Source organism: Oryctolagus cuniculus, chromosome 6 (genome assembly GCF_964237555.1).
Source record: "Oryctolagus cuniculus chromosome 6, mOryCun1.1, whole genome shotgun sequence".
Lineage (NCBI taxonomy): Eukaryota > Metazoa > Chordata > Mammalia > Lagomorpha > Leporidae > Oryctolagus > Oryctolagus cuniculus.
In genome coordinates this window covers 120,733,775-120,758,425 of record NC_091437.1, presented here as the reverse complement: position 1 = coordinate 120,758,425, position 24,651 = coordinate 120,733,775, and the positions used below count along the sequence as shown (strand labels likewise).

Sequence of the window (24,651 nt, the reverse complement as noted above, 5' to 3'; positions counted from 1 at the left end):
AAAGAAAATCAGGATGTTTCTAAGAAGGACAAATGGATGCTAAGTGGTATAAACATTTTATAAAACTACTCCATCAAATGATTATAAATTCTTAGTGGGATTATCTCTCCCTGATATGCACATTGCACATAGCTGGGGTGCATTTCTGTGGCTATTGTTTCAGAAACAGTGAATCCCATGGAAACACCTGTTCAGAGGTAGAGCTACAGGGTCAGATCCTCTGAGATCCACACTGATACAGAGCCTGTCTTAGTAGCTGATTTTTTGACATCAGGACTACATGGGACTCAGAGGTCCTTGATCAAAATGTCAAAGTTAAAAAGAAATACCATGGGGCCAGTGCTGTGGCATAGTGGATAGAGCCACTACCTGCAGTGCCAGCTTTCCATATGGGCATCAGTTCAAGTCCTGGCTGCTCCACTTCCAATCCAGCTCTCTGCTATGGCCCGGGAAAGCAGTGGAAGATGGCCCAAGTCCTTGGGCCTCTGCACCCACTTGGGAGACACGGAAGAGGCCCCTGGCTTCGGATCGGCACAGCTCTAGGCATTATGACCATCTGGGGAGTGAATCAGCAGATGCAAGATCTGTCTCTCTCTCTTTCTCCTTCCCTGCCTTCCTCCCTCCTTCTCTGTAACTCAGCCTTTCAAATAAATAAATCTAAAAAAAAAAAAAAGAAAGAAATACCATTGACTACTATATATCGTCATTTACTCACCGGTTCCATTCCATGTACATGCCTTCTGACTGTCCAACCACATTTCTTGAAATGCTGTGTACCATATTTTTGGAAGGGTTTATCCGTGATAGCTCATTTATTCTTTAAAATATCCATGAAGTCAAAAATGAGGAAAAGCTAAGGTGACAAGGAAGTAGGGATGTAGTTTCTACTCTTTGGCCTTGGAAAACCACAAGCTACATTAACAAAACCACCAGAGAGCAAACAAGCAACACATGAGTGAGTAGGAAATGAGTGGACAGCAGTGCCCTTGTAGGTGGGAAAGCTCTGGATTAAGGACTTGAATTCTCCACTACATATCAAGCAAGTCACTAGCTTTCTAGATCTTAACTCCCTCACCTGTCCAGTGAGGCCTGGACTGAATGCCTTGTGAGCAGAGTCACAGCTCCGAGGGGAGCTCATTCAATGCCTTTTAAAGAATGGAACTAGTCAGGGGAGGGAAACTGCCACCCAGTTCTTAGACTCCCCACACCTTTCATTATAGAAGTTCAGTGAGGCTCTGTCACGCACCTAAGGGCCAAATCCAATGATTGTAGTTGAGGCCTCACCTTACTTGACTCCTCCATTGCCTGTGCTGCTGGCTGGTCTGCCTGCCCTCAAACTCCCCCTCCTTGATACCCCCCCCCAAAACTCTCCTTTCCTGGTTCTCTTCTTGTTCTCTGGCCTTTCCTCTCTGGCTCCTCTTCCATCCACAATTTATACTGGCAATCCCTCAGGCCTGTCCTTGGTTTTTCTCTTACTCTTCTACTTGATCTAGTCATTTCAAAAGCACCTGTGGCTTCGAACATCATCTTCATGATTCCCTATCTTTTTCTCAAATGGGGGGACTTTCCCCATCTTCCAGATCCAAGTATCAGCCACCTGTCTTAGCCCATTCCCTACTGCTATCACAGAATACCTGACACTGGTGAAATAATGAATACAGGTTTATGTTAGCTCACAGTTCTGGAGGCTGGGAAGTTCACCATCAGGCAGTCGTATCTGGTGAGGGCTTCAAGCCTCTCCAACTCATGGCAGATAACAGAAGGGGTTAAGTGGGTACATGTAGGAGAGAGAGAACAAGAGGGGTATGCCGACTTTCTAACCACCTCCTCTCTTGCCAGCCAATCCAGCCCCTCCAGATTGAAAGTTCACTCAACACCAGGAGAAAAGCATTAACTCATTCATGAGGTCTCTAGCCTCCCAACCCAAGCACCTCCCACTAGAGCCTACCTCCCAACACTGTAACATTAAAGAATTAAGCCTCAACTTTTGGTGGGGACAAAACATATTCAAACCACGTGACCACTTGTTAGGTAACATATTTTCAAATGTCTCATTGGCAACAGGTTCAAAATTGAATTCACTGGATGCCCACTCACAACCTTGCCATTGCCCTTCAGTGAATGATTCCACAACCAACTCAGACACCTAAATGTCACCAAAGCTGCTCCCCCTCACATTACTGGTCTTCAAGTCCTGTCTACCTCCAACATATCTCACAAGCCTGCCCCCCACTTCATCGCCACTGTAATATCTCAGCATGAGGCATTCCAACTCTCTTGATCACCCTACATCCCTGCTGTTCATTTCAAATACACAAGAATAATATTTCATAACACTAAAGTATCATCCCTTCACCTACCTGCTCAATATTCTTCATATGCTGTCAAACTCCAAAGAATAATATCTGAACTTCTTTGCAAGGTAAACTCCATGCATAGTCTGTGTGGCTTTGTAGTGAATTCCACCTCCCCTGCCACAACTTGCATCACACCAAACTGTGTTCTAGCTGCTTGACTGTGCCCATTTCATCTTTATACACGCAGTGCTTTCACACAGTGCCTGGATATAGTTCAAGAAACCACTAAAGAGAATGAACGAACAAATACTTCAAATTTTACCTCACATGATGTCTCCCTTTCTGCATTTTTATTGCAAATATCATTAATAACAACTTGCTATAATAATAGTAAATATGTAGTGATTTTCTTTTATCCTGGTGTTCTCAATCAAAAAGACCTTAAGTGAGTATCTAGTTCAGGGATTCTCAGCCTTGAGTAGACATTGATCACCTAAAGTTGCTTTCTTGGGGGGAAAAAAGGTGGTTCTTACCCAGTCCAAGGGAACCAAAATCCAGCTTTTGTATTTACTATGGCCATTTGAGAACTTTCAATGGGAAAAGAAGAAAAAAGAGCCAATATTCATGAAATAGATTCACATCATGCTTGACACAAATTTTAAATTTTATGCAAAGTATCTTATCCCTTGTTAAAACCCACATAAACAAGAATTTTTATTTTAATTATGAGGTACCTGAAACTCAGAAAGACTGACAGGCAGAGTGGACAGTGAGAGAGAGAGACAGAGAGAAAGGTCTTCCTTTGCCGTTGGTTCACCCCCCAATGGCCTCTCCAGCCGGTGCGCTGCGGCAGGCGCACCGCGCTGATCCGAAACCAGGAGCCAGGCTCTTCTCCTGGTCTCCCATGCGGATGCAGGGCCCAAGGACTTGGGCCATCTTCCACTGCACTCCCGGGCCACAGCAGAGAGCTGGACAGGAAGAGGAGCAACCGGGACAGAATCTGGCGCCCCAACCGGGACTAGAACCCAGTGTGCCGGCGCTGCAGGTGGAAGATAAGCCTATTGAGCCACGGAGCCAGCCAAGACTAACTTATTTAAATGAGGTCACCCAACTTGCATGGGCTGAGTTCTAGGATTCTAATTGAGAGCTGTGTTCCAAGAACATGTGCTTTCCTCTGTCAGATAGGTCTCATATAGGCTGTATAAATCATGGCAGGGAGGAAGCAAGGAGAAAAAAAAAAGAATCAAACCTCTGAGTGTTGGCTCTGAATGTGGGGAACAACCCAGTCACCCTGAGTTGGGTGTGGAAAGAGTGACTCATCAATCTGGAGATATGGTTCAAAGTTGTAAGTAAATGTGACCATTTGGCAAACACCCAAGTAATTGTGCTGGAGAAAAATTATAAATAGATGCTAAAGAGTAAATGAGGCAAAGGGTATTTACATAACCTCCAAATATTAATATCTCAAGATACTTACTTATAAAAGTAAGAACGTCACAGTGGAGAAGCCTGGAAGACCCTCCCCTTCACCAAGTGAGCAAAGTTAACATCATCAGACAAGCTGACATCATGTGCCTGATATAATATACCAAGAAGGCCATGGCATTAAGTCTATGGGATTCTTGCCAAAAATGCATTTAATTATGAGAAAATATCAGATAAACCCAAGCTGAGACACAATCCACAAAATAACTGACCAATCCTTTCCAAAGTGTCAAGATCATAGCAGACAAAGACCAAGGAACTCTTCCAGATTAAAGGAAACTGAGGGCATGCAACTAACAAGAAACATTACAACAGTCAGTAAGATTTGGATAAGGTTTGCTGATTGGATGCTTTTTTAAGTATATGGGAAGATGTGTATAGGTTCTAAGTAAATCCTACATTATTTTTTATTTATCTATTCATTTATTTGAGAGATAGAGACAAAGAACACTCCCATCCTCTGATTCCATCCTCAAGTGCCCACAAATCAGGGCTAAGAAGGACCAAAGCTGAGAACTTGATCCCAACCTCCCACGTGGGTGTCAGGAACCCCATCACTTATGCCATCGCCACTGCCACCCAGGGTCTGCATTAATAAGAAGCTGGGGTCAGCAGCTAGAGCCTAGGATCAAACTCAGATGCTCCAATGCAGAATGCAGGTGTCTAAACCAGTGTCCTACCCTCTAGGCTAAACTATCTCCCCAATAGTGATATTGCATGAATGTTAACTTTCTGCTTTTGGTTATCATACTGTGATTATACAAGACATCAATATTTGGGGAATTTTGATGAAGGATATATGAAACTTCCTTGAACTATCTTTGCAACCTTGTATAAGTCTGTAATTATTCTAAACTAAAAAGTTTGTTATAAACTGCCGGCGCCACGGCTCACTAGGCTAATCCTCCGCCTAGCAGCGCCGGCACACCGGGTTCTAGTCCCGGTTGGGGCGCCGGATTCTGTCCCGGTTGCCCCTCTTCCAGGCCAGCTCTCTGCTGTGCCCAGGGAGTGCAGTGGAGGATGGTCCAGGTGCTTGGGCCCTGCATCCCATGGGAGACCAGGAAAAGCACCTGGCTCCTGGCTCCTGCCATCGGATCAGCGCGGTGCGCCGGCCGCAGCACGCCGGCCACGGCGGCCATTGGAGGGTGAACCAACGGCAAAGGAAGACCTTTCTCTCTGTCTCTCTCTCTCACTGTCCACTCTGCCTGTCAAAAAAAAAAAAAAAGTTTGTTATAAACTAAAAAGTTGGGGCTGGCATTGTGGCAGAGAGGATAAAACTACTGCGAGCAATGTCAGCATCCCAGATGAGATGCAGACAAGACCCAACAGCTCCACTTCCAATCTAGCTCCTTGCTAATGTACCTGAGGAAAGCAGTGGAAAATGACCCAAGTGCTTAGGCCCTGGTACCCATGTGGAGGACCCAGAAGAAGCTCCTGGCTTCAGTCTGGCCCAGCCCTGACCCTGGCCATTGCAACCATGTGGGGAGTGAATCATCAGATGAAGATCGATCTCTCTCTCTCTCTGTAACTCTTTCAAATAAATAAATCTTTTTTAAAAAAGATTTAAGAAGTTGAAAGTTTATAAAAAAAACAAAGAAGTGATGTAAAGTTTTGAGACTGGTTTTCATTCATGAATCTGAAACTGTTTCTAAAAGGAGTACCAAATTATTTTGAGTGTTATGTACAGCATCCGTGGCTCTAGATGAATACTTTTTGGGAAACAATGTTCTTTTTCACTTATAAAACCTTATGCTTATTACATTACAGATCTCATATCATTATAATTCCATACATATTTTGCTCTTAAAACCTTTTAGATAATTCTCACATTAACTTTGCTAGCTAAGAAGCTGAGCAACAACCATGGCTCATAGGGCTAGGAAGCAACAACAGCAGGGCTGGAAAAGGAACCTGCTCTGATTTCGGAGTTCCTTCCAGTTAGGCTACACTGCCTCCCAGATCCTCTAGAGAGCACAAAACACCCAGGACCCAGGGAGATTAACACCAAAGAGGCTGAAGCGAAGAAAAGCACAGTAGATTCCACATTTGTGAATTACTATATTGCAAGTTCATAAAAATCTCTCTACAGCTTAAAGAATGCCCTCACCCCTGGCAGAATGGCTACTATCCAAAAGACAGAGGGTATCTAATGCCGGTGAGGATGTGGAGAAGGGGGTCCTATTACACGCTGATGGTGGGAATATAAATTAGCACAGCTACTTCAAAAACAGCATGGAGATTTCTTTAAAAAATAGAAATTGACTTGCCATATGATCCAGCAATCCCACTGCTGGGCATATACCCAAAAGCCATGAACACACTGTATCAAAGAGATACCAGCACCACCCTGTTTACAGCAGCCCAGTTCATAATAGCCAGAATATGGAATCAACCAAGGCATCCATCATCAGATGAATGGATGATATATACACATATAGCTAGATATTACTCAGCTATTTTAAAAAATGAAATATCATTTTCATCAACATAGTTGCAACTAGAGGACAACATGTTGAATGAAATATGCCAGACACAGAAAGATAAATACTGCATGCTCTTATAGGTGAAGTTAAAATTTTTAATTTTTTTAAATTTATTTATTTGACAGGTAGAGTTGTAGACAGTGAGAGAGACAGACAGAGAGAAAGGTCTTCCTTCCATTGGTTCACTGCCCAAATGGCCGCTACAGCCGGCGCTGCACCGATCCGAAGCCAGGAGCTTCCTGGTCTCCCATGCGGGTGCAGGGCCCAAGCACTTGGGCCATCCTCCACTGCCCTCCCATGCCACAGCAAAGATCTGGACTGAAGAGGAGTAACCAGGACTAGAACCCGGTGCCCATATGGGATGCCAGCGCTGCGAGCGGAGGATTAACCAACTGAGCTACGGCGCCAGCCCCAGAGCTAAAATTTTTAAAATCAAAAATAAGCAAAAAAAAAAAAAAATGAGAAATGCCTGTATCAGTTTTGCTTCAAATAGTGGTTTGTCAGATTTTATTTTTAATCTTTGTCAAAAAGATTATCAATTATATACTATAATAGTTTTAAGGATCTGTGACTACTCTAAAATGCACTTTACCTGGGGGCCAGCACTGTGGCATAGCGGGTAAAGCCGCTGCCTGCAGTGCCAGCATCCCATATGGGTGCCAATTTGAGTCCCAGCTGCTCCACTTCCAATCCAGCTGACTGCTATGGCCTGGAAAAGCAGTAGAAAATGGCCCTAGTGCTTGGACCCCTGCACCCGTGTGGGAGACCTGGAAGAAGCTCCTGGCTCTGGTCATTGTGGCCATCTGGGGAGTGAACCAGTGGATGGAAGATGTCGCTCTCTCTGCCTCTGCCTCTCTAATTTTGCCTTTCAAATAACTAAATCTTTAAAAAAAAAAAAAAGTACCATATCTGGGTGAAGTTGACATCTTTTCATTTTATTATTATCACTCTTACCTATATTCCTGCTGAACTATAGTCGTCTTTTTTACTGAACTCTTTGTTTAAAGGAACATTAAGACTTTGACTCTAAGGTAAATTAAAAATTTTATTTCCCTGGTGCTGTGGCATAGCAGGTAAAGCTGCCACCTGCAGTGCTGGCATCCTATATGGGCACTGGTTCAAGTCCCAGCTGCATCACTTCAAATCCAGCTCTGCTATGGCCTAGGAAAGTAGAAGGTGGCCCAAGTCCTTAGGCCCCTCCAACCATGTCAGAGACCTGGAAGAAGCTCCTGGTTCCTGGCTTTGAATCAGCTCAACTCTGGCCTTTGTGACCATTTGAGGACCAGCAGATTGAAGCTCGCTTGTGCTCGCTCACTCTCTCTCTCTCTCTCTCTCTCTGCCTCTGCCTTTCTGTAATTCTGCCTTTCAAGTAAGTACATAAATCTTTTAAAAAATGATTCTCAAAAATATGAAAGAAAAAATAAGATGAGAGTATCTTCAAAAAATTTCAAGGAATATATTCATTATGAAAAACTATGCATAGACTTCAAAAACTGTTTTTGCACAAAAATGTCTTTCAATTGCATTTTACATGAACTCTTTGATGTACTCTCATGTGTTTGTTAAATATTTTATATGGGTAAGGGAGGGTAATCTGTTCTTTCCCCCAAGATCTTTAACACTGATGATAATAATGGTTAATATTTGTTGAGCAACTACCATTGCCAATTATTGTTCCAAGTTCTAATATATTAGCTCATTTAATACTTGAAACAACTCTATTGTAGCTACATTATGATCTCAGCTTCACAGGTGAGGAAACTACGGCACTCAGAGTTTCAGAACTTGCTCACAGTCACCGCTGAGGGATGAAGACAGCTCACACTGGTCTAGGATGCTCTGCCTCTCCTGTAACACTCAGAGGTGTCTATTTCCTTCCGCAGTCCACATGCCCTTCATAACATCACCTCCCATCACCACGGTCTCCTTTCAGCTCTAGGAGGACTTCATTCAGACAGGAAAAGCCGAAACATGTTATCAACACAGTGGATGGTTTCACTCAGCCCAAAGGGTCAGACCCAAAGGAATAAGAGGAGGGACAAGATTTAAAAAAAATTGACCCTGACCCTTAAGGTGCTTATAATCTACCCAAAGCCTTTAAAAATTAGCTTAAGGTTTTTCTCTATTTTAAGAAAAAGAAATTACTGACAGCTCTGTTCATAAGGACTTGATGTGCTATGGATTTTTACCCTTTATCAGCCACAATTGGATACCAGTCCTGCTATTTTCAGAGTACATATTTAGAGAGGGACTAGTCAAATAGTCAAAAATATTTGTTGATTTACTTGTTCAAAATTGTTAGAATCACTCTAAGAATAGGGGGAAATATTTGGAAACTACTTAAAAGACTAATATCCAGAATACTTAAAGAACTCAAAAAACTCAACAACAAAAAAAGATAAAGCCAGATAAAAAGTGGGCAAAATACCTGAACAAACATTTCTCAAAAGATCTATAAATGAACAAAAAATCTATTATGACAAAATGTTCAATATCATTAGCCATCAGAGAAACATGAACCAAAACCAAAATGATATCACCTCACTTATTAGAATGGCTATTATTAAAAATATAAAGTAATAAATGCTGGTAAAGATGTGGAGAAGGGGAAATTCTTATACACTGTTAGTAGGATTGTAAATTAGTACAGCCACTGTGGAAAACAGTATGGAGATTCCTATTTTTAAAAACCTAGGAATAGGGGCCGGTACTGTGGCATAGTAGGCTAAGCCTCTGCCTGCAGCACTGGCAAACATCCCATATGGGAGCCAGTTCACGTCTGGCTGCTCATCTTCTTATCCAGCTCTCTGCTTCTGGCCTTGGAAAGGAGAAGATGGATCAAGTGCTTGGGCCCCTGCACCCGTGTGGGAGACCCTGGAGAAGTCTGGGCTCCTGGCTTCAGATCAGTCCAGCTCTAGTCATTGGAGCCATTTGGGAAGTGAATCAGCAGTTGAAGACCTCTCCCTTCTCCCTTCTCCCCCACTCCCTCCTTCTCTCCCTCCTTCTCTCTGTAACTCTACCTCTCAAATAATAAAAACTTTAATTAAAAAAAAAAACTAGAAATAGAACTTCTATATGGTCCTGCAATTCCAGTACTATGTATATATCCAAGACATGAAATCATTATATCAAAGAGATTCCTGCATCATCATGTTTATTGAAGTTATTCACGTTAGCCAAGATATGGAATCAACAAGGTGGTGCTCAATCGGACTTGCCCCAAATGGTAGAGTTAGAAATGTGCCAGGGGATTCCAATTCAATCCCATCAAGGTGGCATGTACCAATGCCATCTCACTAGTCCAAGTGAGCAATTTCTGTTCACAATTGATCATAATGATAGGACTAAGAGTCAAAGGGATCACATAAACAAGACTAGTGTCTGCTGATACTAACTGATAGAATACAAAAGAGAGAATGCTCCAACATGGGAAGCGGGATACACAGCAGACTCATAGAATGGCAGATGTCCTAAACAGCACTCTGGCCTCAGAATCAGCCCTTAAGGCATTTGGATCCTGCTGAAAAGCCCATGAGAGTATTTCAGGCATGGAAAGCCAAGACACTCTGGCAAGACACTCTCTCTCTCTCACACACTCACTCACTCTCTCACACTCTCTCTCTCACTCTCTCTCATACTCTCTCTCTCTCACTCTCTCTCACTCTCACTCTCACACTCACTCTCTCACTCTCCCTCTCACTCTCTCTCTCACACTCTCTCATACTCTCTCTCACTCTCTCATACTCTCTCTCACTCTCACTCTCTCTCACTCTCTCTCACTCTCTCTCACTCTCTCTCTCTCTCTCTCTCTCTCACTCTCTCTCACTCTCACTCACTCTCACTCACTCTCTCTCACTCTCTCTCACTCTCACTCTCACTCACTCTCTCACTCACTCTCTCACTCTCTCACTCTCACTCACTCTCACTCTCTCACTCTCTCTCACTCTCTTGCTCTCTCTCACTCTCTCACTCTCTCTCACTCTCTCACTCTCATACACACTCACACACTCTCTCATACACTCTCTCTCACACACTCACTCACTTTCAAATACACAAATATTAAATTATAATTTATTACATATATTGTGACCAAAAAAAGGAGCTCCAAGGCTCCAAAATTCTATCAAAGAAAAAGAAATGTTGATTACTCTGATTTGATCGCTACAAACTGTATATGTATATTGAAATGTTGCATTGTATCCCATAAATATGTGCAGTAATTGTTAATAAAAATTACTGGAATCATTCTAAGAGACTTCTCATATGAGACATAGTTAATTTACTAAGCCATTTAATTAGCTCTGCCTCTTCCACAGCAGTATGCACGTTTTCCTTTGATGAAACAAATGATACCATTGCTTCAATGTGGGTGACAATGAGTGATAAGATTCACACTAAGCCTAGCCCTCTGTGACAGGAAGCAGCAACCTCTTTCTGAGGTTGGCAAACGTGTCAATAGTCCATAACAAGATCAGACCCTTGCCTTGGTCTTGTCAGTCCCCTACCCTTCAATGTAGAAGCTGATTAGCCTATAATACAGGATCTTTCAAGACAGGTTCATCTCCTACATTATGCTGCAAGTCATTAGCCTGTGCAAATTCATTTCTGTGAAAAGCCTTCAGAAATGCCTGCAGTATGATGAAGCATTTCTAGGGGAGATGGCTTCTAGCATTAACAAGTCAGTAAACAGAGATTTTGATTCCTTCTTTGAAGATCCAAAACTTCACACATATTTGCAGAAAAAGGATCCCAGTCATCTCTCATAATCCCACACAGTAATAAAGATTGGAAGAAACAGAATATTTGTGTCATAAAGCTTTGTTTCTGCTATCATTATATGCTTAGGTACCCTAAACAAGTTCAAAAACGTAACTCCACACACACACACACACACACACACACACACGTACACCCTGCACTTCTCATCTCCTCTTACATTTAAAATTCACATCCAAATTCTGCGACAGCAAATCTTACAGGAAAGCGCAGGGAGTGATAATGCTAGCATAATATTATTAAGAATTTCGAACCCATGTAACTCTTATTCAATTTTTTTGCCACATCTCATAAGTTTGAAAAAAATCTCAAATATTTATCAATGCTGGAAATCGTTCTTAACTGGAATATAAGGGATAAGTTGCTATAATTAGAGAGGAAAATGAGACCGCTGGGGACTTTCGGATGTGATTCACAAGTCACATACCTCTGTTATCATTCAATGAGCCAGGGATACAAGCATTCACTCTGGAGAGATTTTAGGTTTAAATCGTTATCAAACTCTGCCTGCCACAGTCAAATGTCCCCAGATGCCTCGGGCCCACAGAGGATGAATGCTAAGAGCCAAATGACCACTGACTAATGGTCATTAACATCATATAACAAAGATGCAGGAGTCCTCCTCCAGAAAGTAGAGAAAAATTAGAACATGCTTCCTGCAGACTACTCAACCTCACCACGCTGAGAATCTTCCCAACCTCACGCAAGCCTGGAAGTGAAGCTATTTAGGTCACTGAAAAATATCAACATGCCCAGATGCCTTTATACTGTTTAAATCTCAGCAAAATTCTATGTACTTCCTGGCCTCTCTGCTTGCTGTATGGTCCTTTTCCTTCTCAGAGCCTCCTATATTGAGAAGCCAACTCACAGAAGGTACTTACTGCTCAAGACATGAATCAAATGCCGCAGGAATGGCTTCCCTCCTTTATAGTTCCAGTTCTTACCTTTTTAAAATTATTTTTATTATTATTTCTTTCGGCCCTACATCCTTACCTACTCCTAGCATGCATGTTCTAAGTCTCTGGTCTTTTCTCTGCTGGACAGAGCATATCTCAGTCCATAATTTGTAGAACAGCTGGGAGATGGTAGACTCTCAACCTGTGAGTCATGGTCCCCAATCTCAATCCCTATGTGTTGTAGACATGAACAGAAAACCAGCAAGCAGGTGTTTATTTGCTTTCCTACAATCCTCCCCGGGGTCCTTACAGCTTCTCAGAGGTACTTTAGGATTTCCATGGAGAACTGTTTGCCAAGAAATAATCAGAGAACTAAGAAACAGTATCAGCCTTTGTTTTTGTCTGAGCCTTTGAGTTCCTCCTCAATTTCATTGGTCTTACAAAGAAAAAAACTATGATGACTCAAATTTGAAGACAATTTGTAGTTGTTTTCTGAATTTACAGATGAATAAACTGAAGGATAAAGGCAAAGCAACAGGATGAGAAAAACTTCCTCAGGCTGAATACAGCAAGAGACAAGGTATAAACGAAACTTTACAAAGATTGCATCTGGCCTCGGGCTAGAGATGAGATCATACATAGATCCATAGATTGTTACCACGTTGGACTTGTAGGTATATAGATCCATAGATTGTTACCACATTGGACTGGTGAGTATATAAAGACCTCTTGGGCTCCCTGTGAATGCACCTTTTCCATGGCAACCTCGCGAAGCATCCTAATGCTGAACTGATTGCAGTAGAGGGCCGTGGCATATGCCCCAGAGCTCTGGCTTGCCACACAACTCGCAGGGGCAGGTGTCATGCGCAATAGTTAAGAATGTCCAACAAATCCTCACTCATAGCAGGGGAAAACTGAAAATAGTCCAAATGTCTACCTATGGACAATGGAATACTTTGTAAGCAATAATTCAAGAAGAAAATGTGTTAGAACTAAAATAGAATTATTGGGGCTAGCATTTTGGCACAGCAGATTAAGCCTCCACTTGTGATACTGGCATTCCATATTAGAGCACCAGTTGCAGTCCTAGCTGCTCCACTTCTGATCCAGCTCCCTGATAATCTGCCTGGAAAAGCAGCAAAATATGGCACGAATACTTGGGCGCCCACCACCCAGGTGGGAAACCTGGATGGAGCTCTGGACTCCTGGCTTTGGCCTGGCCCAGCCCTAGCCCTTTGAACCACTGGGAAGTGAACCAGCAAATGGAAGATCTGTCTCTCCTTCATTCACTCATACTTCCTCTGTATTTCAAATAAATCCTTTTAAAATTAAATAAAACAGAACTATCTCCGAAAAATAGTCATATTACAAATGTAAACCTAGAATGACAATCTCTGTACATGCTTAAGATCTTTCTACAAAGTCCTGGGGATGAGAAGTTTGCACTGGGTAGAAAGGGGTGAGAGGCTTCTCGCCATAAACCTCTGTGAACTTTCTCATTTAAATCATGTGGACGCATTCCCTGATTGAGCAATTTTGTTTTAAATTTAAATGCCCCAATTTCAAAATCTGCCTTGGGCTTTTGTGGGCTTTTTTTTTTTAATCTGTACCTCTTTTAAAATTTGATTTGTTTTCTCTTTAGTCTCTGTGGGTACCTCAATACCCCTCCCTTGACAAAAAGAACTGTTTGTCCCTTCTTCATTTCATTTTATAACAAACTTGCTGCTGGCATTAAGTTCAATGGTCTGACATCCAATAAAATATTTAAGTATCTAATAAAGTAAACACAGAGGAGAGCTGCTTCCTGGCATTTTAAAACACTCAGCTTTCATGTCTCTGGCTCCCCAGGTCCCCCAAACTAAGGCTGCCAGATCCTTCTTTCATGGCCTATCCTAACGCATCAGAGTCACACAATGGTCAGGTCTGAACCACTTTTCCAGGGGCGATCATTAGTGGCTGGTGCCTCTATGACTTAACACCCAGTCTACATGTGTCCCTTATCCTTCAAGCTAAAACTTTTTTCTTTAGATAATAACATCCCAAGAACAACTAAGACTCTAAATTTATAGTCAATCTCTCAGCATATATTATTAGAACAAAAATAGGTGTATTGTATTCCATATTTCATGTTGCAACAATTTTTCATGAGAAGTGGAGGGAGTGCTGGGAATCTCACCCTGCAGTGCCCCCTACTGGTCATTTTAAGAAGCAGCTACGAAAAGGGAGAAGGAGGGAGGGAGGAAGGGAGGGAGGAAGGGAATATTTTCTTAGAATTGTATGGTATGTTTTTTAAATTCTTCTTCTGCATCTGTTGATTTGATCATATGATAAATATTTAAACTGTATATATGATGGATTACATTCATTGATTTTTGAACCAATTGTGAATACCTGGAATAAAAAATAAATACCAAAAAATAATTGTATCTACAAATCACATTGAATCTGTTGAAAACTAAAAAATTCCAATAAAAAAGTTTTGAAGAAGAAATGGCTATGAGGGAACACAGGGACAGCAGTGACTTTCTGAATAGTGCTGAAGGCATCTTGTATGTGGTAGGGTTTGGTTTGGTTTGGTTTGGTTTCCACATACCTTCTAAATTGGGGATCATTTTGATACATCTGCCATCCTGGTCACCAGCTGACAGAGAATGTGAGTCACATTGGTGACAACTCAGGGTCAACAGAAGAGAGGGGCCTCTAAGCTTCTTCAAAGTTCCCCACCTCACCTCTAGCCCTAGACAGCACAGCACAACAGGACACAACATGGGCTTCATCTGCCAAAAATTCTATGCCAAAACTCTGTTAGATTTCACACATACACACACCCATGAATTTTCCTTCTCATTCAACATACAAATAATTCTGGGAGAGGGAACAGTGTTGAGTTTACATTTGCTTTAATTTGATTTCATAGAACCAGACTGGTTTTGCTTAATTAACCACTAGTGTAAAGCCACTTGGCTTGGGCTTAATTGTGACAAAGAGTTACCAACTTCTTTGGTAAAGAAGTTTGGGGCATGGGTTCAGCACTGTAGCGGCATGCCATATGGTTGCCAGTTCTAGTCCCAGTTGCTCCATTTCCAATCCAGGTCCCTGCTTATGTTCCTGGGAAGGCAGCTGCATCAGATGACCCTGCACCCACATGGGAGACCCAGAACAAGCTCCTGGCTTCAGATTGGCTCAGCTCTGGCCCTTGCAGCCATTTGGGGAGTAAACCAGCAGATGGAAGATCTCTCTCTCTCTTTCTCTCTCTCTCTCTGCCTCTCTGTAACTCTGCCTTTCAAATAAATAGATCTTTAAAAAAATTAAAAGTAGCAGTAGTAGTAGTAGTGTAGTAGAAGTAGAAGTAGTAGTAGTAGTAGTAGTACTTTGTGGCATGTACAATAGGGGGGTACCCAGAGGCCTCTGGAGAGGTTGGGGGGGGGGCCTGTCCACAGGCCCACCCTGTAAGCGCGTACCCTTTCCTTGGGGAAGCAGAGTGTGCAGATGGGAATCTCCCAGCATCAACATATTGGCCCAGCCCTGAGGCTGAAATAATAGATGTTGAGCCCATCCCTGCAGAATTTGCTCATGTGTAATCAAAAACAGTGTCTCCAATAGAAGCCTGTTGCCAGCTTTATGGTCATATAAGGAAAAATGGGAGAATTCCTTAGGAGGAGAAGCTAGGAAGCAGTTAGGACTTCTTTGAAGACAGTGGTGTCCCAAGAGTTTCCCTCCCCACAAGGGAAGGTGGAACTTCCCCCTGTTGTGCCAGGTGAGGGGCTCTTTAAGAGGACAATTTGGGGAGTTTGTCATTCGCTCCCTGGAACCTACAGACTGGCCCCTGACTCATCCTTCATGAGTCAAAGGCAAGAGGGTGACTGGAATAGCCTACCTGGCCACAGGGATGCAGGACAAGGCAATGGCCAGAATTTGCGGGGTGAAGACATTCATTGGTTTCCCACTGGACAGGTACAATCAACAAAGAAAACCAGACTTGGGTTTTCTTAACCGAATCCAGACAGAGAGGTGACCTCCATAGAGGAAGAAGAGACTGGCTGAAGGGGAGCCTCCAGTGCCCAGCTGTACAAGTCACTGCCCACAACGGGTGCTGCAGGTGGGAAGCAGGTAGGGCCAGAGTCCCTGGAAACTCACTGAGAGCTCCCTCTCTCCACTAAAAGCAGGTGCCAATAGCATCCAACTCACCCAGCTGCCCCAGTGCCAGATCACGACTGCCCTGTCATATAAGGCCTTCCCGACCCTTCTCTCTTCCCTGACCCAGAACTGCACGGTGGATGCTGGGAAAATAGAACACTAGGACACTAGCCATGCCCCATCCCTAACCCTGGCCCCAGAGCAGGTTCCCAGCCCAACAAGCCTGAGCCTGGCAAAGGCAAAAGCTTGATCCTGAATTGACTTTGCAGTATCTGCGGCTATTTACTTATCGTTAACATGGAAGGAAGAACATTGGCTCAGATCCTGCTAAAACTAGATTTTGCATCATTATCATTTTTCATTTAACATCAAAAGAGAAGGCTCAGGTTCCATTGTAGCTGTGTAATTTTTGCTGGAATGTATTTTGTGTAAGCCTGTAGCTGAATCAAAAACAAACAAAAGAGGGGTTAGAGCTGTGGCTAAGTAGGAGGCTAAGCTTCCACCTGTGGTACCAGCCTCTCATGCAGGCACCAGTTCGTATCCCAGTTGTTCCTCTTCTGATCCAGCTGTCTGCTGTGGCTTGGGAAAACAGAAGATGGCCCAAGTGCTTGGGCCCCCGCACCTGCATGGGAGACACAGCGGAAGCTTCTGGCTTCGAATCGGCTCAGCTCCAGCCATCCCAGCCATTTGGGGAGTGAACCAGCAGATGGAAGACCTCTCTCTCCACCCCTCTCTGACTGTAGCTCTACCTCTCAAATAAATAAGTCTTTAAAAAAAATGAACTCCTGAGACCCCACAAGATATCTCATTTAATCTTCTAGGAAACAGGGCTTGGGAGGAACAACAACTACTATTTTTAAATAGCATTCTACAAACCACAGTCCTATACATTACTACCTCTCAATTTCCATAATCATCCCCGTTTCAAAGATGAGAAAATTGAGGTCCAGAGAAAGTAACTTCCCCCAACATTAAGCACATTAGTACATGAATTTGTACCTAGCCTATCCGATTCCAGAGCACTGACTTAGAACAGTTTGTAAAATTCCTCTTCTTGGGGCTAGTATTGTGGCGTAGTGAGAAAGCTGCCACCTGTGACACTGGCATTGACTATGGAAGCTGGTTCATGTCCCAGCTTCTCCACCTCCAATCCAGCTCCCTGCTAATGGCCTGGAAGGGGCAGCAAAAGATGGCCCAAGTGCTTGTGTGCCTGCACCCATGTGGAATGAACCAATTGATAGAAAATTGATCAATCTCGCTCTCTCTCACTATAACTCTTACTTTCAAATGAGTGAATAAATCTTTTTTTCAAAAAAATTCATTTTCTAACTTTTCAGGGAAAATTCTAAAAATTTCAATGGATACAAACATTCTGAATGAGTAGAACATTAATGTTTCCCCCCAAAATTCATATTGAAGTCCTAACTCCCAAGCATTAGAAGGTGGGGTCTTTGGGAGATAATCAGGTCCCTTATTATGGCATTAGTGCCCTTATGAAAGAGACCCCTTCTGCCATGTAAAGACTCAGGGAGAAGACAGTCAGCTATGAACCAGGAACAGGCTCTCACCAGACATGGAAACTGCCAGAACTGTAAGACAGACTTCCGTGGTTTCTAAGGCACCTAGTTCCCCAAAGGGAAGGAAGGAGAAAAAAGCAGGGGACAAAGTGGAAAGAGTCCAACACAGTAACATAGAAAAATGAAAATTATAAAAGGCAGGGGGCGAAGCTTAGCCCTCATCCATTCGCCTCGAGTGCCAGGATCCCAAAGGAAGACCAGCAGCCTTTCTCTGCACCTCGCACAATCCAAGAGAGAGTAGGATTCACTTCCTGGGAGCCCCTTCCCCCGGCCCCACGCCTCACCCCTTTCTATTCCCATATCCCAGCAGCCACTGTAGACAGCCGTTTCTATCATCATGACACCAGCCTCCTGAGCTTATAGCAAACCACTAAAGACTCACGATGTGCTTATGGCTGAGGTACTATTTTGCCCAGAAATAAGTTTGAAACCTTAAAAATGCCAGGCAGAGTGGGGAGCAGAGAGTCGGGGTACAGGACTCACCACCATTACCCTTACCCCATCCCCCTAACACCAACTCTGGCTTTGCCAGGGACATTGGAACAGCCCTGGCAAGAGATAAGCCTCAGAAGGGCCAGAATTCAGGACCAGGGGTTGGGGGTGGGGATGGCGGGTTGTCTGCCCAAACCTGACCCCAAGCTTTTCCTTCCTGCTGGCCTCAAGGAGCAAACCTCAAAACCAGCTGACTTCCTGACTTCCCACACACACCTCCCCACCCCTCACCTCTTGTTCCTCTCCACCACATAATCCTGACCCTGACCTGTACTCCCGCCCCACGGGGATTTGGAGGGCTTCTTACCTCGCCTGTTGATGCTGTAGACTCTTCCACTGCCTTCCTGGGGAGATGTCAGCCACCCACCAGCATCCACTCATGACTTTATTCTGATTGCCCCACCCCCAGCCTCCCTCTTATGACTTCATTCTGATTGCCCCGCCCCCAGCCTCCCTCTTATGACTTCATTCTGATTGCCCCACCCCCAGCCTCCCTCTTATGACTTCATTCTGATTGCCCCGCCCCCAGCCTCAATAAAGGTGTCAAGTCAGCAGATGATAAGGAATTAACTCTTCCTCACAGGTCAAACTTCCACTGGCCCACCAAAGCAAGTTCTTAGGGAACCCCATCTCCCCAGCTGATCCCAAATTGTTTTCTCTCACTCTTGTTTCATGTCTTAAAACCTTGCTTCTGTTTCTGTCTTAAACCTCTCCAGATTTAGGTCTTATCCTGGCTTTCAAACCTCAGCCCTCTCACCATAATATCAGAGTCAACTCCCTGTTCAAACTCAAGCAACACAGAGGAAGCCACATGGAGTACTCTCACCCTCTAAAATAAGTCCTCTAGGTAGCCCCATTTTACAGGTGCTAAACCAGCCACACAGAGCTTGGACTTCTCACCAAAGAAGGAAGTCTGACATTAAAGTCAAAATCTGACAACCTATACCAGTGGCTCTCAAACTTCATTGGGCATGAGAATCATCTGGAAAGAATCACAGGTTGTCAAGACCCAATCCCAGAGTTTCAGATTCAGTAGGTCTGACACGAGGTCTAATGACTTGCATTGCTAACAAGCATCCCGCTGATGCCAGTGCTGCAGGTCTGAGGTCCACACTTTGAGAACCACTCACCTATACTCTTCTATACTCTGGCCTGTACTTTAGAACAAACCAATGAAATCATAAGCATTAAAGATGTGGTCCAGGCGCCAATTTTTTAAATGCTTCAGACAATTTTAATATGCAGACTGGGTTGAGAACTACTGAATCTAATCTTGCCACTCAAGGTGTAGTCCCTTGGCAGCATTAGCAACACCTGTCCCCTCAGACTAGCAGACCCCCAGGTGATTGGGTTCTCATGAAGTCTGAGGAACACAACACTCCACTGCCTCCAGCACCCTCTGCAGCTGCTTGGCCCCCTTTTAGAGATCCCAAGAAATCCCTGTAATCAACTGGAGGCAACCAGAGAAACACAACCAGTAGGAGACATTATTAAGAGATGTGTTTGCAAGGAATTGGCTTACAAGATGGTGTGACTGCCTGTGCAAGTCATAACTCATTGGGCAGGCTGTTTGGAACAGCAGATGGCAACTGTGGGGCACAGGCTGAAAGGGCTGTCCCAAGGCAGAGAATTTCTTCCACTCACTGGGAAACCTCAGACCTTTCAACAGATTCAGTCAGACCCATTCAGATGACCTAGGATGATATCCCTTACATAAAATAAACTGATATGAACTTAACTACATAATACAAAATACCTTCACAGCAACACCCAGTTTGAATAACTGGGAACTGTAGCCTACCCAAGCTGACACGTGAAACTGACCATCACAACCACAGAGGAAGCTTGATTTAGGAACAGAATCTACAGCTGTGCACCTTATCTTTTATCATCAGCCACAGTAAATAAGTCGGTGTGTCCTTACCTAAGCACTGGTGAAAATGTTGAGTCAGTGGGTGACAAGTGATTGACTCCACTTCCTTCAACATTCATCACTGACTTCCTTGTCCCTGGGCACTCATAAGTAACCATAACAAAGAGGCAACAAGAATCCCCTCTTTCTCTAAATTGGCCATCAGCTGATAAAAAATAAATACATACTGGCCACATGAACAATAAGGGGAACTCATCTTTTGTGGGTCTGTAGACTAGTTGCATGTCTTCTAGCCTGTGGAAATGATAAAGGCATATTGCCTCTGTGAGCCAGACTTGCTGGGCTCCAAGTAATGCACCCTAACGTTGGGTAACACATTCTCACAGCCATGCCATGTAACTGAGTTACTGTGAGCTTGAGGTCTACTGATTAACTCTCCATGTGAATTCCTCAAAGCCTGGATTTCACCTAGTCTGTGTCTGTATGGGACTTCACAGTTCTTCCTTTGTTCATTTACAGAATAAATATGCTAGGCACAAGACATGCAGTCAAGGAACTCTTAATCAAGTGGAAGAGTAAACCATGTAAGAAATAGTAAAATAGAGACAAGTAGAAAGTCCATTTGCTAATTTTGGCTTATTTTTAAACGTATAAAATTATTTTGCCTCTCAGGGTGAGTTACTGTCCAACCCAACCTCATCCTAACCACGGATTTGACCATATTTTTTTCCAAATGTTACTTTTTGAGAGAAAGGATAGGCAAGCACTCCCCCAAATGCCCACAATGGCTGGGGCTTGGCTAGGTCTAAACCAGGAGCTGAGAATGCCATCCAGGCTTCCTATGTGGGTAGCAGCAACCCAATTACTTGAGCCATCATGACTATCTCCCAAAGTCTGCATTGGCAGAAGGCTGGAGTCAGATATCTAACCCAGTATGGGACCTGGGCATCTTAGTCACTTAGCTGAACTCCTAATTCCTGTTTCCTACATTTTAATAGCACTGGTTAGTAACTCAGAATCAATTCTCTTTGGATTTGACTATATACTGTGAGTATAGTGGGTTTCATAGTAGCCCCCAAATGGATATGCCCATGTTCTAATCCCTGGACCATATGCATGTGACTTTATTTGGAAAAAAGATCTTTGCGATGTAATTAATTTAAGGATCTTAAAATGCGGTCATCCTGAATCACCTGGGTAGACCCTAATCCAGTGACACCATGTCCTTACAAATGACACCCAGAGGGGTGCAGAGAGGCAAAGATTAGAGTTACACAGCCACAAGCCAGGGAATGTCTGATGCCACCAGAAGCTGAAAGAGGCAAGAAGTACTCTCTACTAGAGCTTTCAGAGGGAGTTAAATCCTGCTCATGTCTCGATTTTGGACTTCTGGCCCCCAGAAATACGACAGTAAATTGTGTTTTAAGCCACCAAGTTTATAGTAATTTGTTACAGTGACCACAGAAAACTAATACTATTGTGTTTAGCCATTGCCTGTTGTGTGCCTCCTCATTATACAAAGATACTTCAAAAAGTTCATGGGAAATGTAATCAAAAGTTTATTCTAGTTAAAAAAAATAGAAATCCTACATAGCTTTTTCATAACATGCATTTTCCATAAAATTTTTAAGACCTCCATATATATTAGTAGTAATTAGATGTGTAAAGAGTAGTCAAAGGCATATACAGAGCCCAAGGACACATTTTAAAAGGCACAAAGACAGAAATATGTGGCTGAATCAGCACCCACATTAAGAAGCCTAGAAGAACCTGTAGAAGAAATGTTCAGCAGTCAGGTAAAGGAGGAGAGTTGTGAATGACAGGAGTTTGGATTTGATTTGATCCAATGGGCAGCCTGAGGCTTTTGATTAAAAAACCAGGCTTTTTTAAGATTAAACTAGAACCAATGGCCGGGCTGGTTTCTGGAAGAAGACTCATTCAAGATTCCAGATACTACATTAAGGTGCTAGAGGATGAATCCACAGGAATTTACCTATCAGACACAGAGAATTTCAAGGTGACAACCAGATGTCAACATCAGAAAAGGAGTGGGTATTTGGTATAGCAGTTGAGACCTCACTTGTGATACCAGCATCCCGTATCAAAGTGCCTAGCTTAGAAACAAACAGGGAGATCTCCCATCTGCTGATTCACTCCCCAAATGCCCACCAGCCAGAACTAGACCAGGCTGAAGTCAGGAGCCACACAGTCAATACAGGTCTCCCATGTGGGTGGGAGGGACTCAGCTATCACACCCTGCCTTCCCAGGGTCTATATCACAAGGAAGCTGGAACTAGGAACTAGGAAAGGAAACATTACAAGTAGCTTCTTAAACACTGTGCTAAGCACCTTCCCCTGTGCTAAATAATTTTTAACTGTAGTTTTGTTAAAGACACATAGTAGTATATAACAGAAAACAATCCACTTAAATAAAGTGTAGTGAAAGTTTTAGTGTTTAATCAGACTCAAAATGAAGGTTAGTTGCTGAAGCAGAACTGTCCAGAGTTGGGGGAGCCATACCAAGAATGTAAATAGTAAGAATCAAGATATATGCTGGCCTAAGGTGATTTTTCTTTAAGTAAAAGGAAAACTAGATTCAAATTCAATTAAAATCTGAAAAGATGTCTTTGGTAAATAACAATCTCATGCATGAGAATTTGGTTCAACTGTAACTGGATATTGGGTTTAAAGAAATTTCTCTCTTTTGAAACTAGGAATATCATTGCCTTTAAAAAATATTGCTTTGCAGATCTGAGAAGAAGGTCTTCGGTATCTTGATTGGTATTGCATTGAATCTGTAAATTGCTTTTGGGAGAATGGACATTTTGATGATATTGATTCTTCCAATCCATGAGCATGGAAGATTTTTCCATTTCTTGGTATCCTCTTCTATTTCTTTCTTTAAGGTTTTGTAATTTTCATCGTAGAGATCTTTAACGTCTTTGGTTAAGTTTATTCCAAGGTATTTGATTGTTTTTGTAGCTATTGTGAATGGGATTGATCTTAGAAGTTCTTCCTCAGCCATGGCATTGTCTGTGTATACAAAGGCTGTTGATTTTTGTGCATTGATTTTATACCCTGCTACTTTGCCAAACTCTTCTATGAGTTCCAATAGTCTCTTAGTAGAGTTCTTTGGGTCCCCTAAATACAGAATCATGTCATCTGCAAAGAGGGATAGTTTGAGTTCTTCCTTCCCAATTTGTATCCCTTTAATTACTTTTTCTTGCCTAATAGCTCTGGCTATAGCTAAAGCAATCTTGTACAACAAAAACAAAGCCGGAGGCATCACAATACCAGATTTCAGGACATACTACAGGGCAGTTGTAATTAAAACAGCATGGTACTGGTACAGAAACAGATGGATAGACCAATGGAACAGAATTGAAACACCAGAAATCAACCCAAACATCTACAGCCAACTTATATTTGATCAAGGATCTAAAACTAATTCCTGGAGCAAGGACAGTCTATTCAATAAATGGTGCTGGGAAAATTGGATTTCCACGTGCAGAAGCATGAAGCAAGACCCCTACCTTACACCTTACACAAAAATCCACTCAACATGGATTAAAGACCTAAATCTACGACCTGACACCATCAAGTTACTAGAGAACATTGGAGAAACCCTTCAAGATATTGGCGCAGGCAAAGAATTTCTGGAAAAGACCCGGGAGGCACAGGCAGTCAAAGCCAAAATCAACTATTGGGATTGCATCAAATTGAGAAGTTTCTGTGCTGCAAAAGAAACAGTCAGGAGAGTGAAGAGACAACCGACAGAATGGGAAAAAATATTTGCAAACTATGCAACAGATAAAGGGTTAATAACCAGAATCTACAAAGAGATCAAGAAACTCCACAAAAACAAAACCAACAACCCACTTAAGAGATGGGCCAAGGACCTCAATAGACATTTTTCAAAAGAGGAAATCCAAATGGCCAACAGGCACATGAAAAAATGTTCAAGGTCATTAGCAATCAGGGAAATGCAAATCAAAACCACAATGAGGTTTCACCTCACCCCGGTTAGAATGGCCCACATGCAGAAATCTACCAACAACAGATGCTGGCGAGGATGTGGGGAAAAAGGGACACTAACCCACTGTTGGTGGGAATGCAAGCTGGTCAAGCCACTATGGAAGTCAGTCTGGAGATTCCTCAGAAACCTGAAGATAACCCTACCGTTCGACCCAGCCATCCCACTCCTTGGAATCTACCCAAAGGAATTTAAATTGGCAAACAAAAAAGCGGTCTGCACCCTAATGTTTATTGCAGCTCAATTCACAATAGCTAAGACCTGGAACCAACCTAAATGCCCATCAACGATAGACTGGATAAAGAAATTATGGGATATGTACTCTTTAGAATACTATACCGCAGTAAGAAACAATGAAATCCAGTCATTTGCAACAAAATGGAGGAATCTGGAACACATCATGCTGAGTGAAATAAGCCAGTCCCAAAGGGACAAATACCATATGTTCTCCCTGATCGGTGACGACTGACTGAACACCAAGAGGGAAACCTGTTGGAGTGAGGTGGACACTATGGGAAATGGTGGCTTGATCAGCATAGCCCTGACTGTTAATGAACAACTTAATACATTATCCCTCTTAGTAGTTTTTTTTATCTGTTCTA

At 42.9% G+C, this 24,651-nt stretch overlaps 1 long non-coding RNA gene across 5 annotated transcripts in view; it reads right to left on the bottom strand.

Moving 5' to 3' along the window:
* Nucleotides 1-18,545, bottom strand: part of LOC103348092 (uncharacterized) — a 558,105-nt gene extending 539,560 nt beyond the window's left edge. For 3 of the 5 annotated variants that reach the window (XR_011389241.1, XR_011389243.1, XR_011389239.1), the window contains exon 1: nucleotides 716-18,444. This is a non-coding gene — a long non-coding RNA (uncharacterized lncRNA). The other 2 variants (XR_011389240.1, XR_011389242.1) reach the window with 2 other exon arrangements.
* Nucleotides 18,546-24,651: the final 6,106 nt, after the last annotated feature.